The following is a 14,593-nucleotide window of genomic DNA, read 5'->3' as shown; positions in this document are numbered from 1 at the left end:
GGGAAAGACCATTCTAGGTTTGCATGGGTAATAGATGGAATGATATTGCAGCCAGTAAAGAGCTATATTGATGTCAAAATAACTTCTGCTGGGCCCTTTTCCTGCATACACAAAGGGTTACCTTATGGGTACAGTTGAGCATTGAAGGGTTTATTTGCTCTTTCTATGAATATGAATACAGCAGCCAGACATCCACAGGTTTTAAACTGTTTGATGCCAATATTAAAACATCTATCTATATTACATGGCAGAAAAGTAAACTCAGAATTTAACAAGGCGATTACTGAAAAGTCCCCAGAAACGTACTATTACCAAATGGTTGCTAAAATAGCTACAGCAATATATTGAAGACTAGCAGGAGGTACAATGAAAATCTGTATAAAATCCCTCAATTAAAGATTGTTGGGCCGGGTCTGGCCACGAAGGAAGATGGCCGCCTGAATGTGAGGCTCCACTGAGAGACAGACCCTTGACGGAGGCGGCGCACTTTACACCTCATCTAGGATCACCCCTGTGACAGCTATGCCTTCCTACAGCAGCGCTTTTACTTATGGCTGAGTCGAACAACCCTTTTTAGGGTTAATTCTGACTGAAATACTTTCTGCTCCGGCAAGCACAACCTAGGCCTCAGAAGCCTCGCTTGCTTAACCAGAGAGCCCCTCTGGCTGCATTCCTGAGAGGGTTTTATTACCGGGCATAGTGGAAAAAGGCTCTCTTCCTTCAGTGCTTCAATATTTCTCAGTTGGCAAGAAGTATCTTTGCCTTCTGCTTCTGTGAATAATTCCTGCAATGACATGACCCTTTTCAAGGTTATCTCTGACTGGAACAATTATTCTTTCACCAAATACTTCTGAAGTATCGGAACTCAGCTGTTCGATTGCAACTTCACACACAACCTTTTGCGCTTCGATTAATGTGTGAAATGTTAACGTTCTTCACTGTTTTTTCTTTTTTTTTATATTCTCCAACCTTCCTCTGGCAACACCTGCAGAGAGTTAAATTCAAGAATGGAGTCCACAGGTCAACTAATACTTTTTTCTCTCCTGTGACATATTCATTTCCAACATGCTTTCAGATAGACTGTTACTCTTCATTTCAAAGCGCCTTTTCGTGTTGGTAATGCGCAATATCTTCACTTAATACCACCTCACTGTCCAGTGGAAATATCTTTCCGCCTATGAAGTATTTATGAGGAATTTCTATGGCATATTATGCATTTTTTCGCTCAATGATGTGAACATACTGTCAGCTTTATATTGCATGTTATGAAGGTCTAATGATTTTTTGCACAATGCAGTAGAAGATTGAGCTCTTTTTTCTTATAATTTGTATCTTACTAGTTTCTTATGCTGATGTTGTTTTTCAGTGACAAACTCCAAATATTTTATGTCATAGGATGCCATACATTGTCATTTGTGACTGATTATTTTTGTCATTATTATCGGTAAGAGACTAAAATATTTATTTACGTGAGCCTACAGGATTAAGTGTCATAAGTTTACTCTTTCACCCTCATATTAAACCCTACGTGCTCTAATTGTTTGCATCTGATTGTTAATCGCTTCATTTGTGTCTGGTTTTTTCAACACTCTGCGGACACATTTTACAGATGTCTAATCATAAACATTACAACAAAAATTCTAAATTGTCTCCTCCTGTAGACACATATAAGCAACTGCGCACTATGCCTACTAAAGGTTCACCCCCATCACCACCTACTTCATCTTTGGTCAACTCAACCGCTGAGTCAGCAGCAACTATGAATCATATTTTGCAGGAAATTTCAACGATTAGTTGCCGTCTGACAGAAATGAATAATAACATTTGCTCCCTCACGACAGAAACCAAATCCATTAGAGCGGATATTGCGCAATTTCATCAAAAAACTGTTGGGCTCGATCGGCGATTAACTGTAGTGGAAAACAGGCTTGACTCAAAACAGGGACCAGGATTTTCTACTTCTTCGCAGTAAACTTGTTGACTTGGAAGATCGCAATAAAAGAGACAATGTTCGCTTCTTTGGATTTCCGGAGAAAATTGAAGGCCAAAATGCTCGGTTATTTCTATGTAAAATTCTTCCCAAATTACTTGGTACTACTTTTGACCCACCATTGGAAATACAACATGCTCATCGTATTGATCCTCCACGACCAAACCTGGATTCTCGACCAAGGCCTCTAATTGCTTGTTTTCTGAGACATGAGCAAGTCAGACAGATACTAATAGAAGCTTGCACGCAAAGATCTTACATCTATGATGGTCATCAAATACATATGGCAGCTTCTCGAGAGAAACCAACGAAAGAAGGAAACTATTGTTAGCTATGCAACCACAACTGCGGAAGTTGGATATCAAGTATGGCCTGTTTGACCCAGCTCGCTTCCGCCTTACTAAAAATGGTGAATCACATGACTTTTACAACCCTGAAGACTTACAGCATTTTCTAGACAGTTTAACAGTTCAGCATATGGATGTACAACATATTTCTCATGAGCAGTCTGGTCAAAGTTCTACACAACCTCAACAGTCGACAGATAAAAGGCGTCGCAACCTTGGGGATGTGCGTCCTCGAGGCAGAGAAACAGAGAGACCTTTTCGAACACACGAGGATCAAGCGTCCGCCTTGCAGTCTGTAATTACTACCACACAAGATCAACGTAGAGATAAGTCCAGATCTCCCTTAAAATCTGCTCCAGATGGAGAATAAGTTGAGTCCCTATTTATTATCCTCATAGTTACGGTCTTAGTTAATATCGTTTTATCAACTTACCTGACTCTTTAAGTTCATTTAATGCTTACTCCTTGTGTTTACTTACATCTTACTCTTCAGATAGAAAGATGAATAAGTTCTACTTATATTTATTATAGATGATTATAATATATTACTGAGTGTTTTTCCTTATGGATATACCTACTATGTATTTTAATATGTATCTTATTTCAGTCCCTTTATCAAAAGAATTTTATTCTAAACATTATTTATAATTTTATTTCACATTGGTCATATGTTATATGCTATGATATGTGCTTTTATTGTATTACTATCTCACTTTTTGAGAACAGGCTCTTTATCCATCTTTACAATGCTGACATTCTTTCTTAAATAATACCAACGTTTTGTCTTATAGTTATTTATGAATTTAAGTTATCAAATGTTGTTTATTATGTAAAGATTATGAGAATTGTATTTATGAATGATAATTTTAATAGTTTACTTTAACTTCTGGTATTCATTCTCATTCATTTATTGCTTTTAGACCCGTTTAATGTTTATCTATGTTTCTTAATTAAATGTGCTTATCCTCCTAACGCATACTATTATATGTATTTGGGTCGCAGGAGTTTTCACTCTCTTTACAGCTTTTCTAATTTATTGTCCTGGCTGATATTCATTTTAATTGTCCACCCTCCTTAAGGTGTCCGTACTCATAGTGGTGCTCCAGTGAGCCCAGACCCGCGGTTAAAAGTTAAAAGTTGTAGGTAACGAATCCATATCAATTTTTTTGATTCTCTTTTATATTTTAACAGCTAGAAATATACTGATTACATAGAACATTTTGATACCTCTAATATATATCAATAAGAACCTTCTTTTACATTTTCTTATATCTTTCTCTATTGTTCTATACAATACTTTATTATATTCTTTATTTGCTTCTTTATCACGTTTGTCCTCCATAAGTCTTTCTTTTCTTCTCTTTTTCTTTTCATATACTAAACTTTCTTAACCTGTAAAACTCTTATTTTCTTGCACTTTTCTATTTCTTATCAACCAGAGTACTCTCCCTTCCCATACAGCCCCCTTCCCTCCCATTGTATTCCTACCTCTTATTTTTCCCATTTTTGACTAATACATTGATTCCCAATCCCTTTTGATTGTATCCCATCATGGCTAATATTCATCCTTTATCTATCATTACTTGGAATGTCCATGGCCTCACTCATTACATTAAACGGAAGAAGGTACTTTCTTATTTACAGTCCAAACATGTAGACATAGCTTTATTACAAGAAACTCACCTCGATGAGCTTGAATCTGACAAACTTTGCAGAGATTGAGTGGGGAAGGTCATTCACAGCAGCATTCACAAAAATGACCCCACAGATACTAATCCTGTCCGCAAATGTGGAGTTGCAATTCTTATCTGCAGATCACTTCCAGTCACGATCTCCAAGACTTGGTCAGATCCTGATGGTCGATATGTATTTGCCAAATTACGTATCGGGAATTCTTACATCTGTCTTGGGTCTATTTATGCTCCGATTGGCACTAAAAAGTCTTTTTTCCTTCAATTGAATCGCCTCCTCACAGAAATTGATGCCTCGCAATACCTCATTGGTGGGGATTGGAATTTGGTACAAGATCCTATTTTAGATAAAACTGGTTCGTTTGATAAGGCCAATGCAGCGGATAGAGCGGTATTAAATGACATATTTTTGGATAACGTTTGGTTGATCATTGGCGTCTTAGTCATCCACAAGACAAAGAATATACGTTCTTCTCATCCTCACATGGTACATTTTTCCGCTTAGACTATTTTATGATATCGCACAAAGCGGTTCAATTAGTCACGGAATCACGTATCCTAGAAGCAGCCTTGTCTGATCATTCTCCTGTCCTTTATCTTTAGATTTAGGTCTATCCCGGCCAGGGCATAAACCATGGCGTATGAGCATTCAAAGACACAGGACGCCCAAGGGTAAGGGTAAGGCTAAAGCCACTATTAGAGGGCAACTAATGCGCGATGCAGCACTTGCCAATAAGAATAATATTGCAAAGCAGACAGAATTAGAACAAGATATTCAACTCTATTCCTGTTTATATACGTCGGATCCTACCTTACATAATCGCAAGTTATTGGAGCAAGCACGTATGTCTCTTAATAATCTCTTCACATCCAAAGCTGAATTTGCTTTACAAGGGATGAAAGGAAGACATTACGAGCAAGGGGGGAAGGCCGGGAGGTTGCTAGCTGCACAATTACGTCAAAGGGAAGCAGCAATGGCTATTCCAGATATTCGATCGACTCAAGGTGACATACTTACAAGGCCCCAAGAGATAGTTAATGAATTTGCCTCCTTTTATCAATCCTTATATACTCCAGGTAGTCAAATAGACCTAGGAAAGATGTCCTCTTTTTTAGAGAAGGTGAGTCTTCCGCGTCTTTCTGATGATGGTAGAGCTATGCTTGATGGTGAAATCACAAGAGATGAGATCTCTAAAGCCATTACTGCTCTGCCTTATCATAAAGCTCCTGGGGAATATGGCTTCCCTGCTGAATTTTATAGATGGGCAGGTCATAGTATGATTGATACGTTACAAGTGCATTTCTTGAGGCTGATAAAGAATCATCATTGGGCCCTCTCTCTAATAAAGCAGTTATAGCTGTACTTCCTAAACCTGGCAAAGACCCGCTTTTGTGCGGTAACTATCGTCCCATCTGTTTATCAAATTGTGATATTAAAATCTTGGCTAGCATCTAGGCGTCTCGACTCCGCAAAGTAATGCCTTCTTTAATACATTTCACTCAAGTAGGTTTTGTACCAGGGCGCTCTTCTCGGAACCATCTCAGCACCCTGGCCCACATCTTGTGGTCTGCTAAACATCTTTCAGAAGATACCTTGGCCCTTTCGCTTGATGCAGAAAAATCGTTTGACCGCATTGAGTGGGAATACCTTTTTACTATTATGCATAGATTTGGTTTGGGTGATCAATTCATCAATAAAGTGTGTTTATTATATGACAATCCCTCAGCTCAGGTTAATTGCGTTGTTTTTTTGTCCAATGCATTTCCAATACGGAGGGGAACACGTCAGGGTTGCCCGTTGTCCCCCCTTCTTTTTCTTTTAGCTATGGAACCACTTGCTGCTGCTATCTGTCAATCTGATGATATTATAGGTGTGCCTCTCCCAATTGGACATTCTAAAATCTATTTATATGCAGATGATATTCTTCTTACTAATCTTCCTCGATCTCTTCCATCCCTTCTTCAAATTATTAATGATTTCTCCTCCTTTTCGGGTTATAAAATAAATTGGGACAAAAGTGAAGCGTTACCCATTTCTAATGGCACTACAAGGGCAGTGATTCATGGATTTCCTTTTCATTGGCAGTCCTCACATCTTAAATATCTAGGAATTTTGGTCAACAAAGGTTTGGAAGATATGGTTGCAGATAACTTAGCTCCTTTACTTTCTCAAATGCAGAGGGATTTTGATAAGTGGAAAGCTCTGGGTTTATCTCTTTGGGGTAGAGTACAAGCTATCAAAATGGTCACCCTTCCTCGTTTCATCTATGTTTTAGGTATGCTCCCCACCAGATTCCTTTAGCTACCCTCAGATTAATAGATTCTTAGATTAAGATTTTTATATGGGGCTCAGCTAAACCACGTCTTGCTATAACAAAATTAAAGGCCCATCAGTTATGGGAGGTATGGGTCTTCCATCCATTGAACACTATTCCCTTGCTCTACACATCTCCCAATTTTCTTATTTTTTGCCAGGAACTAAAGATGTTCCACAATGGGTTTCCATCGAGTGTCATCTTTTATCCAAGAACTCAGATCTTTCTCTTTTATATGGTAGTGGCACTAGTTCTTCTGATCCCAAGAATCCGATCTTATCAGTCATGCACAAATCTTGGCAAAGGGGGCATCGTATACTAGGCTCAAACGTGCGTATTCATGTTAAGGCTCCTCTTTGGAACAATTCAGCTATCCGTATCAATGGTTGTACTTTATCCTGGCATTTATGGCAAGCAGCTGGTATTTACTCCCCAGTTCAACTTCTTCATGATGGAAATTTTAAATCATTTTCTCAATTATGTGAGGAATTTAATCTTCCTATACAACACTCCTCTAGATACTCTCAACTTCAACAATGTCTGAGGAAACACTTGGGATCTCCCCCTTGGGTGTTGCAGGTGTCCCCAATACTATCTTACCTAAATCTGTGGGGAAGGTTTAGAGGAGTGACCTCTGATCTTTATAAAACCTTTAGGTCCCCTTTATTTTCACAATCGCTCTCATATGCTCTTCAAAATAAATGGCAATCTCGTTTATCTATTTCATATACGGCTTCTGAATGGGACAAGATACTGGAGGGATTACATAAAGGCGTTCGTGAAGCAAGGCTTACATTTTGTATATTTAAAATCCTTCATGAATGGCACTGGTCACCAACTAAGTTACATAAAGCTGGATTGCTTTCACACACTAATTGCTGGAGATGTTCCACCTCTGGTTGTGACATAGTTCATATAATTTGCAATTGCCCAGCAACAAGGTCCTATTGGTCCTTTGTTGGCAAGACTTTACATTCCACAATGCCATTATCCTTACCATTTACACCTGCCACAATCCTTCTACATGATTTTCGACACTTTCCAAAACTTTCTAAATCACAAATATGTCTTCTACACACTGCATTGGCTACAGCTAAAATCTGTATTTTGCGTCATTGGAAGTCTCCTTCTCCACCCTCTCAGGAAGAATGGCTGGTGGCAATGATGCAAACAGCCCTACATGAGCGCACAATTTATAACCTTCAAGATCAAGTTGATGTATTTCTCCAGACCTGGTCTTCTTTTTCAAAAACTAAAATTAACACTGATGCCAACTCCACTCTCTCTCCTAATGCAAACACTTGAATTAACTAATTCATTATTTTATATTTTGTGTATTTCTTTTCTTTTTCTCTTTCCTTTATCCTTCATCAATGTATTACCCCACTCCCATCCTCTTTCTCCTCCCTCCCTTCCTCTGGCTCTATTATCTCTCACTGTTCTCTTATTCTCTTCTTTACAGTTTATCTCTTTTCTCTCCTTTTCTTCTTTCTTCCACTTTTCATATCAATTTTCTCCTCCCTTTTCTTTTTTTTTTTTTTTTAATTGTTGTGCTCTGAACTAATTATTTTAACTTTCTTGTACAAAGTCATTCTCTTTTATATTTAGATTTATTCATATTTTATATATTATAATATGTATAATATCCAGTTCTTATTCATGTTCTTAATACCATATATCTACTCACTTATTTATTCATTTTAATATTTATATATAATATGATTTCTTATTTATTAGTTCATATTTATCATCAACATATGTATTTAATATTATCAATAATTCATTGTTTTATTATTTCTGTGTTACTCTGTATTTCATGATAAAATTCAATAAAAAATTTCAACACAAAAAAAAAAAGATTTTTGATGGGGAAAATTTGAGTTAAATGTGCAATAAGTGGATTTCCAGGAATTTACCACAACTTTTCAGTTTGAAGTACGGTGTTATTACCACTCCACAAAACACACAAATTCCACTAAAATGGACAGGCAATTCTCGTTTGTTAGCACCAGCACAAAGCAGATGCTAATTGTATATCTTTAAATGTGAAAACACTATTTCTGCATGGTATTGCCAATGAAAACTTAATTCATAGTATTATATTAATTAAAGGTTGGCGTAACGCCAAGATTGAATCTTGGCAATAATGGTGACCTGTCAAAACAAACAAGTGTCACTTCACCTGATGCCTGGCTGCACAGCGGGAGTTAAACTTCACTCATAATCCAGAGATATGCACAAATATGCAAAATTACAACCTATATGCTTCTCAATTAATATTCATTGATTTATTAAGTTGTGTAATATAACACATTTAACACAAATAATGATGAATTAGTTGTAACAATATCCAATTTGTTTCAAAGGATTATGTACAACATTTCTTGATATTGATCTTTAAAATCGTGTAGTTCTTTAACATTCTGATGTAAAAGATGTCCAATGCATTTCAGGATAATGGATCTCTTCTTCGGGGGCCTCTATAAATGCAAACAAATTAAGAACTGGATAGGTAAATAATGCTCTATTGTATACAAGGATAAGAGCCATAACACAGGAATGTGAAAGAAAGAACGAATGGCAAGTAATGAGATGAAAGAACGAAAGGGGAATAGTGCAAATTAAAAGGTTATCAGAGGTAAAGCCACGGAAATCACGAAAAAAACACATATTAACCATGATCCTGTGAAACATGCAAGACATAAGAAAGTCAAAGTGAGCACCTGACCACCCAAATGCCTAGTGCTACGACACTGTTCAAGTATAAAGCAAAATGATGATGCTTACGAATGTGAAGCACAATATCCTGTTTAAAAAGCGTGAAAAATAATCATGGAGGTCAATGCACGCGCGATCGTACTGTAGGATATAACAAAGGAGAAAAAATGTGGAACTAACCATGATTTAACATACTGCCTCCCTTGTGCAATACAGAGACCACCTCATGAAAGCAACCAGATACTTGAGTTCTCAATGTATACAAGAGTCGAGCAGCTACCTCCACTATCACCCAAAGCAAAACCATGTAAACTGCCAACACTGAAATAAACAAATATGAATGCATCAACAAACGGTCACACGAATGTCCCAGCCAACATAAGTGAACTAAAGCAATCCCACGTTGGCGTGACCTACCAGAGTATCCGGGTATTCATGGGTCTCCGAATAGCGGTGTGTTCTGTTGAAACCGATCAAATGTGGTTGCCGGCATTTAAAGCGGCAATAGGAAATGGAAAGCGGACTCAGAGTGTAAACCAAGCATGATCGCCTTGTTAGAATATCTTGCCTAAAGTGATTGTTAGGATAAAACGGAATGTCCGATGTGTAACACTATGACATACAGCCCCTAACAGGCTCAAAAAATGGAAATGTGAAAATGAGAAACCACACAAGGTACTTCTGTAGGAACACAGGAGAACTGCACTAACAAAATGTGGTGTAAGAAGTATGTAAAACAAGGGCTAAACCATGTGGACCCGCCATGGTGAACATGTTGGGATGATCATCCCAAGGTATAAGTACAGTGAAATGAAGTGACAAAATCATAAACACCGAAAAGCAATACCCTGTAGGTCATGGAAAATGAACACGAGACAAAGTGTTACAGCAGTAATGTGAGGCCTCCTATAAATATAAAAATGAAAATGCGGATAACAACTAAAGTGGTATGACTGTAGACAATGATAACGCAAACGCCATGTGGAGAACAGGCAGACCTGATCCTGCGTATAAACCTGCGAAGATAGTCATGATGATAACAGATGGAAGAAGTCTAAAACGAAACTGTGATACTAAACCACTGTCAATGTCACAAATCAGCACTCGGCAGCCAAGTGAAGACTGATAAGAATAAAAAAGGTATACCACGTTATAAACACACTATGTTGGAGAGCGGAAATTTGTAGGTTAAGAAAAACCCTCCTTGCCCAGAGATAAATGTCTCATAGTGCCATTCTGTACACTGTAAAGATGAGGTCAAATTACTGCACCATATGACGCCAAATGCTGGCCAAGTTAATGAGATATGTAGATAAACCTATACAAATTATGCGGTACATACATAGTTTGTGTAACACATTGTGAAATAGAAAACAAGAGCAACCTTGTACATATTGTTATCACTGACAGCATAAGCATCACAAATTAAAGGAAGCAAATCATATCAATTTTATCATTCAACCCATTCAAGGTTATAGTATTAAACTGTTTTATCCACAAGATCTCACGCTGGGATAACAGTTTTGAATTATCTGTATCAATGCTCATGCGTAGGGGTTTCCAGAATAATACATTAAGTTGTCCTATATTGTGATTGTGGTTCGCCCAATGTACAGCTAAATTAGATTTAAGATTCTTCGTGTGAATCATACTTTTATGTTCAGTGATTCTCACTTTGATCTTGCGCTCTGTCTTGCCTATATACATTAGGCCGCATGGGCATTTGATACTATAAATCACAAAAGAAGAATTGCAACACCTGAATATCTCAATCTAATGGTTTTGCCAGACTGTGGATAGGTGATGGTATTCCTGTGATTACATTATTGCAATGCACGCAATTTTGACATTTACACAAGCCAGTTTCCGTGGTACTTTGTTTGAATTTAGGTCGTGTTAACATCTCTTTAATGTTCCGGTTGCGTGTGTGTGCAAATAATGGTTGTTCATCAAACAAATTCTTGAAATCAGGTTCATGCTGTAGAAGTTCCTATCGATTCCTGATAATCTTTTTAATCGCCGCTGATTTAGTTGAAAATTTGGAGACAAAAACCATGTGGTTTTTTGGTGACTTGGTCGTCGTAGTGAGCAATTCCTGTCTCTGGAAGGAAGAGATTCTTGTTTCTGCTTCAGTAAGTATGGAAGATGGATAACTCCTTTTCTTGAAGTTGGATATTTGAGTATCTGCAATCCTTTTCATTCTCAGCATTTGAGAATATGGTAGATTATCGGATGACGGGTGGGTGGAAACTGGAAAATAGCAACAAATGATATCTGTCTATTTACTTTTTGTAAATGGAAGTGTCCAAGTTGGTGGCAGATTTGGTGATCAACACGTCTAAAAAAGGGAAACTAGTGGTGCTGATAGAGAGTGTAAACTGTATAAGTGCATTTTTCTGGTTCAACTCTTTAATCTTTGACTCTAATGCCACCTGAGAGCTATTCCAAATTAAAAAGATGTCATCAATGAATCGTCCATAGAAAATCGAATTAGAGTTCCAGTCTGCATCTGTGAAAATGTAATCCTGTTCACGGGTAAGGAAAAGGTGTGCACAACACAATTTAAATTATGGTGACCTGTCATATTTGCAAAATATAAAGTTATCAAATATACGATGTATTTTAATAGCAATTCGTTTTATTGTTCTTATTCTAAGGGAACAAACAGCAAATTAGAACAAAAATGCTCTGGGACACTACCAATGCGAAGGTGGTAAATCGGAAGATCATACTCACTTTCTGGAATATGCCATTTAACTTTAGGTTTGGAAATAATTTTAGAAATGTAAAAAGCTACTGTTATCCTAAACGCCTAAGAATATTTGCTTGCAAGATTATATGAAGAAATGAAGCATCAACTTTAAGGTTACGTTATTAGTAATGCCTTGAAAATATATTTATTTTACAATTACTTCTAACTCATTTATGGATGGAAAAGTAGCCATAATGTTTAAAACATTCATAAAATATTGAAGCTAATTATTATTAAGCTCTACGAAGGAAAATGCATTTCTTTATGATTGGCTAAACCTACTGAAATAAAATTTTGTTGATTCGATGTAGGCACATAAAACACATTTTTTGAATATTTAGAGAATTCAGCGAGGTAAAGCTTATAGTAGGATGTGACTGGAATATTACTATTGATCAGGTGATTGATAAATCTGGTTGCCAGATATTAGAAACAATAACAACAGGTGCCTTTTACCAGATATATTGGAAGATCCTACCTTACTTGACCTTTGAGTCTTTTCTTCCCCACAAGTAGGAAATATACCTTTCACTCCACAGCCCAATGTATAGAGTCATGGATTGATTTCATCTTGACAAATAAAGCTATACTCCATAAAATACATAATGTGGTGTACATGTTTGTGATACACCGGACCATACATTTTGGACCTTCATAGGCAATACCCATGACAAAGACATGGTGAATAAATAACCAGAGATTCAAGGAACTCAAGGAAAGGAGGAAGTTTCAACAAATACTATTTGGATACTAACAAATCAGCTACCAATGGCTCACAGTTGCTGCAGTCTCCTAGAAAAGTGACTATAAAGGGATTGCATAAGAAAGAGTTCAAAGTAGCTAAAAAAATAGTAAGAGAGAAAAGAATAACTCTGGAACCCGAGTCACGCTTATTACCAGTTGTGTTCATCGAATGAGAATTTGAGAGTTTTCCTAAAAAAGAAATATGAATGGTAGAGTAGGAATAAATCATTTATCAGACTTGATTACCATGCGACCTTTAATGCTCTGGAGAGCTATATGGGCAATAGATGAAACAAAATTTACTCAAACAATTATTAAGGACTGTCTACAATTGGATAATGATTTACATATTCCCTCGTTAAAATATATTGTTGATCTACATAATGAATTATTTAAGATTAAGATACATGAAAATCCTGAGTATGTGTTTACTTTCTCCAAACAGGAGATTAAGGATACCTTCTTGGCACATACAAATGAGATTCGCATGAGGGCTGTAGGAAAGCAAACCACATATATATTTTGTAAATCAATTGAGCTCAGAAGTGGTTTCCAAGACTATTTGTCTATAGTCGCTAAGCCTTCACATTGTTTTGTATAAATAAGATTGAGATTAGGAACTGTACATCATCTGGTTGCATGACCTGTTATGAAATTGAGGTCAATGTCCCCAATGTCTTGCGATGAGCTATCCAAACCGAGCACCTTGCACTTTTTGCTCTTATGTAACTTTTACCTGTATTTTAGATGTTTTTATTTAAATTCACTTTAAAAAGAATACAACATGAGAACAACCCATGCTGCTATGAAATTACTTGTTACCCTAAATGATCCAGAGCTATGTTTTTATGTTGCATTATATATTCAAAAAGCAATCGTCTTGAGAAAAAGTATCGCCTCTATTTAACTGTTTTTACCTTGTAATTAAGTGGATGATTTATGTTTGGTTGTTTGTTATTTTTAAGAAATCATGTTTATTTAATATTTGTTTTCGCGTTTCTGGTTGTTATACATGACGAATAAAGCTTACTGAACTGAATGGTAGACTTTTTTTTCCCCTATGGAAAAAAAAGTGGTGTACCCCTTTAAATGTAAAGCCTGAGAGTGGGGAGAAAGTCGACCATCTACTGGCCATATAACTGAAACAGAGAGAAGCATGATCATCATTAGCAGCTGTATATGATGCGAATAAGACGATTCTTTCCCATCAAATGGATAGTGTAAAAGAATTTGTCTCCTTTAACATGAGCTATTCACTTCTGCAGATCCTGTGATATGGCACTAGAGAATAGCTTCTTGGATAGAATATCTATACCAACATTACCTCAGGACCTAAGAGATGAGCTGGAACTTTAAATATCAGACACAAAAGTAGCAGAAGCCATTAAACTAATGGACTCTGAAAAAGTAACAGAAGAAGAATGATTACCACTAGAAGTTTAGAAATCAACAAAGAACCAATGGCTGCTGTCTATCTTTCACCAGATTTTAACATAGGGCACATACCTCTAGTTCCAAAACCAACAAACGTTACTTTATATTGTGCCAATTACAGACCAATATCTTTGTTAAACTGTGATATGAAAATCTTTGGGAAAATACTGGTTCTGAGATTAAATAAAGTTATACTACTACTGATCCACTGTAATCATGTCAGCTTGGTACATCAATGATCATCCAAGAATCACGTGTTTGCTACGTATGCTGTTACAGTATACCAAAAATGACAAGCAGAACAATGTGGCCTTCATCATCGACACAGAGAACCCATTTGATCAAGTGGAGTTTGGCTACTTATTTCATATTTTGGAGAAAAGTTAATTCACAGACAATACCAGGAACCCACAGTAAAGAAACTGCAACAATGACATGTCTGATACCACTGCAGTCATAAGAGGGACTGGCCAAGCGTGCTCTTTGTCACTATTTCTCTATTTACTACACTAGAACCCCTGGTAATAGATCTTTAAAATATCTAAATCGATTAAAGATAGTTGAATCTTATGTTATTAGAATATGATATTGTTAGGACTCAG

The 14,593-nt window shown here is 36.8% G+C and overlaps 1 protein-coding gene across 2 annotated transcripts in view; it reads right to left on the bottom strand.

The window, feature by feature from the left end:
* LOC146785479 (nuclear body protein SP140-like protein) overlaps window positions 1–14,593 on the bottom strand; it is a 509,550-nt gene that overhangs the window by 275,270 nt on the left and 219,687 nt on the right. The window lies entirely within an intron of this gene.

Source organism: Triturus cristatus, chromosome 11, assembly GCF_964204655.1.
Source record: "Triturus cristatus chromosome 11, aTriCri1.1, whole genome shotgun sequence".
NCBI lineage: Eukaryota > Metazoa > Chordata > Amphibia > Caudata > Salamandridae > Triturus > Triturus cristatus.
Note: the sequence above shows the minus strand (reverse complement) of the source record. Positions and strands in the feature narration are given on the sequence as shown.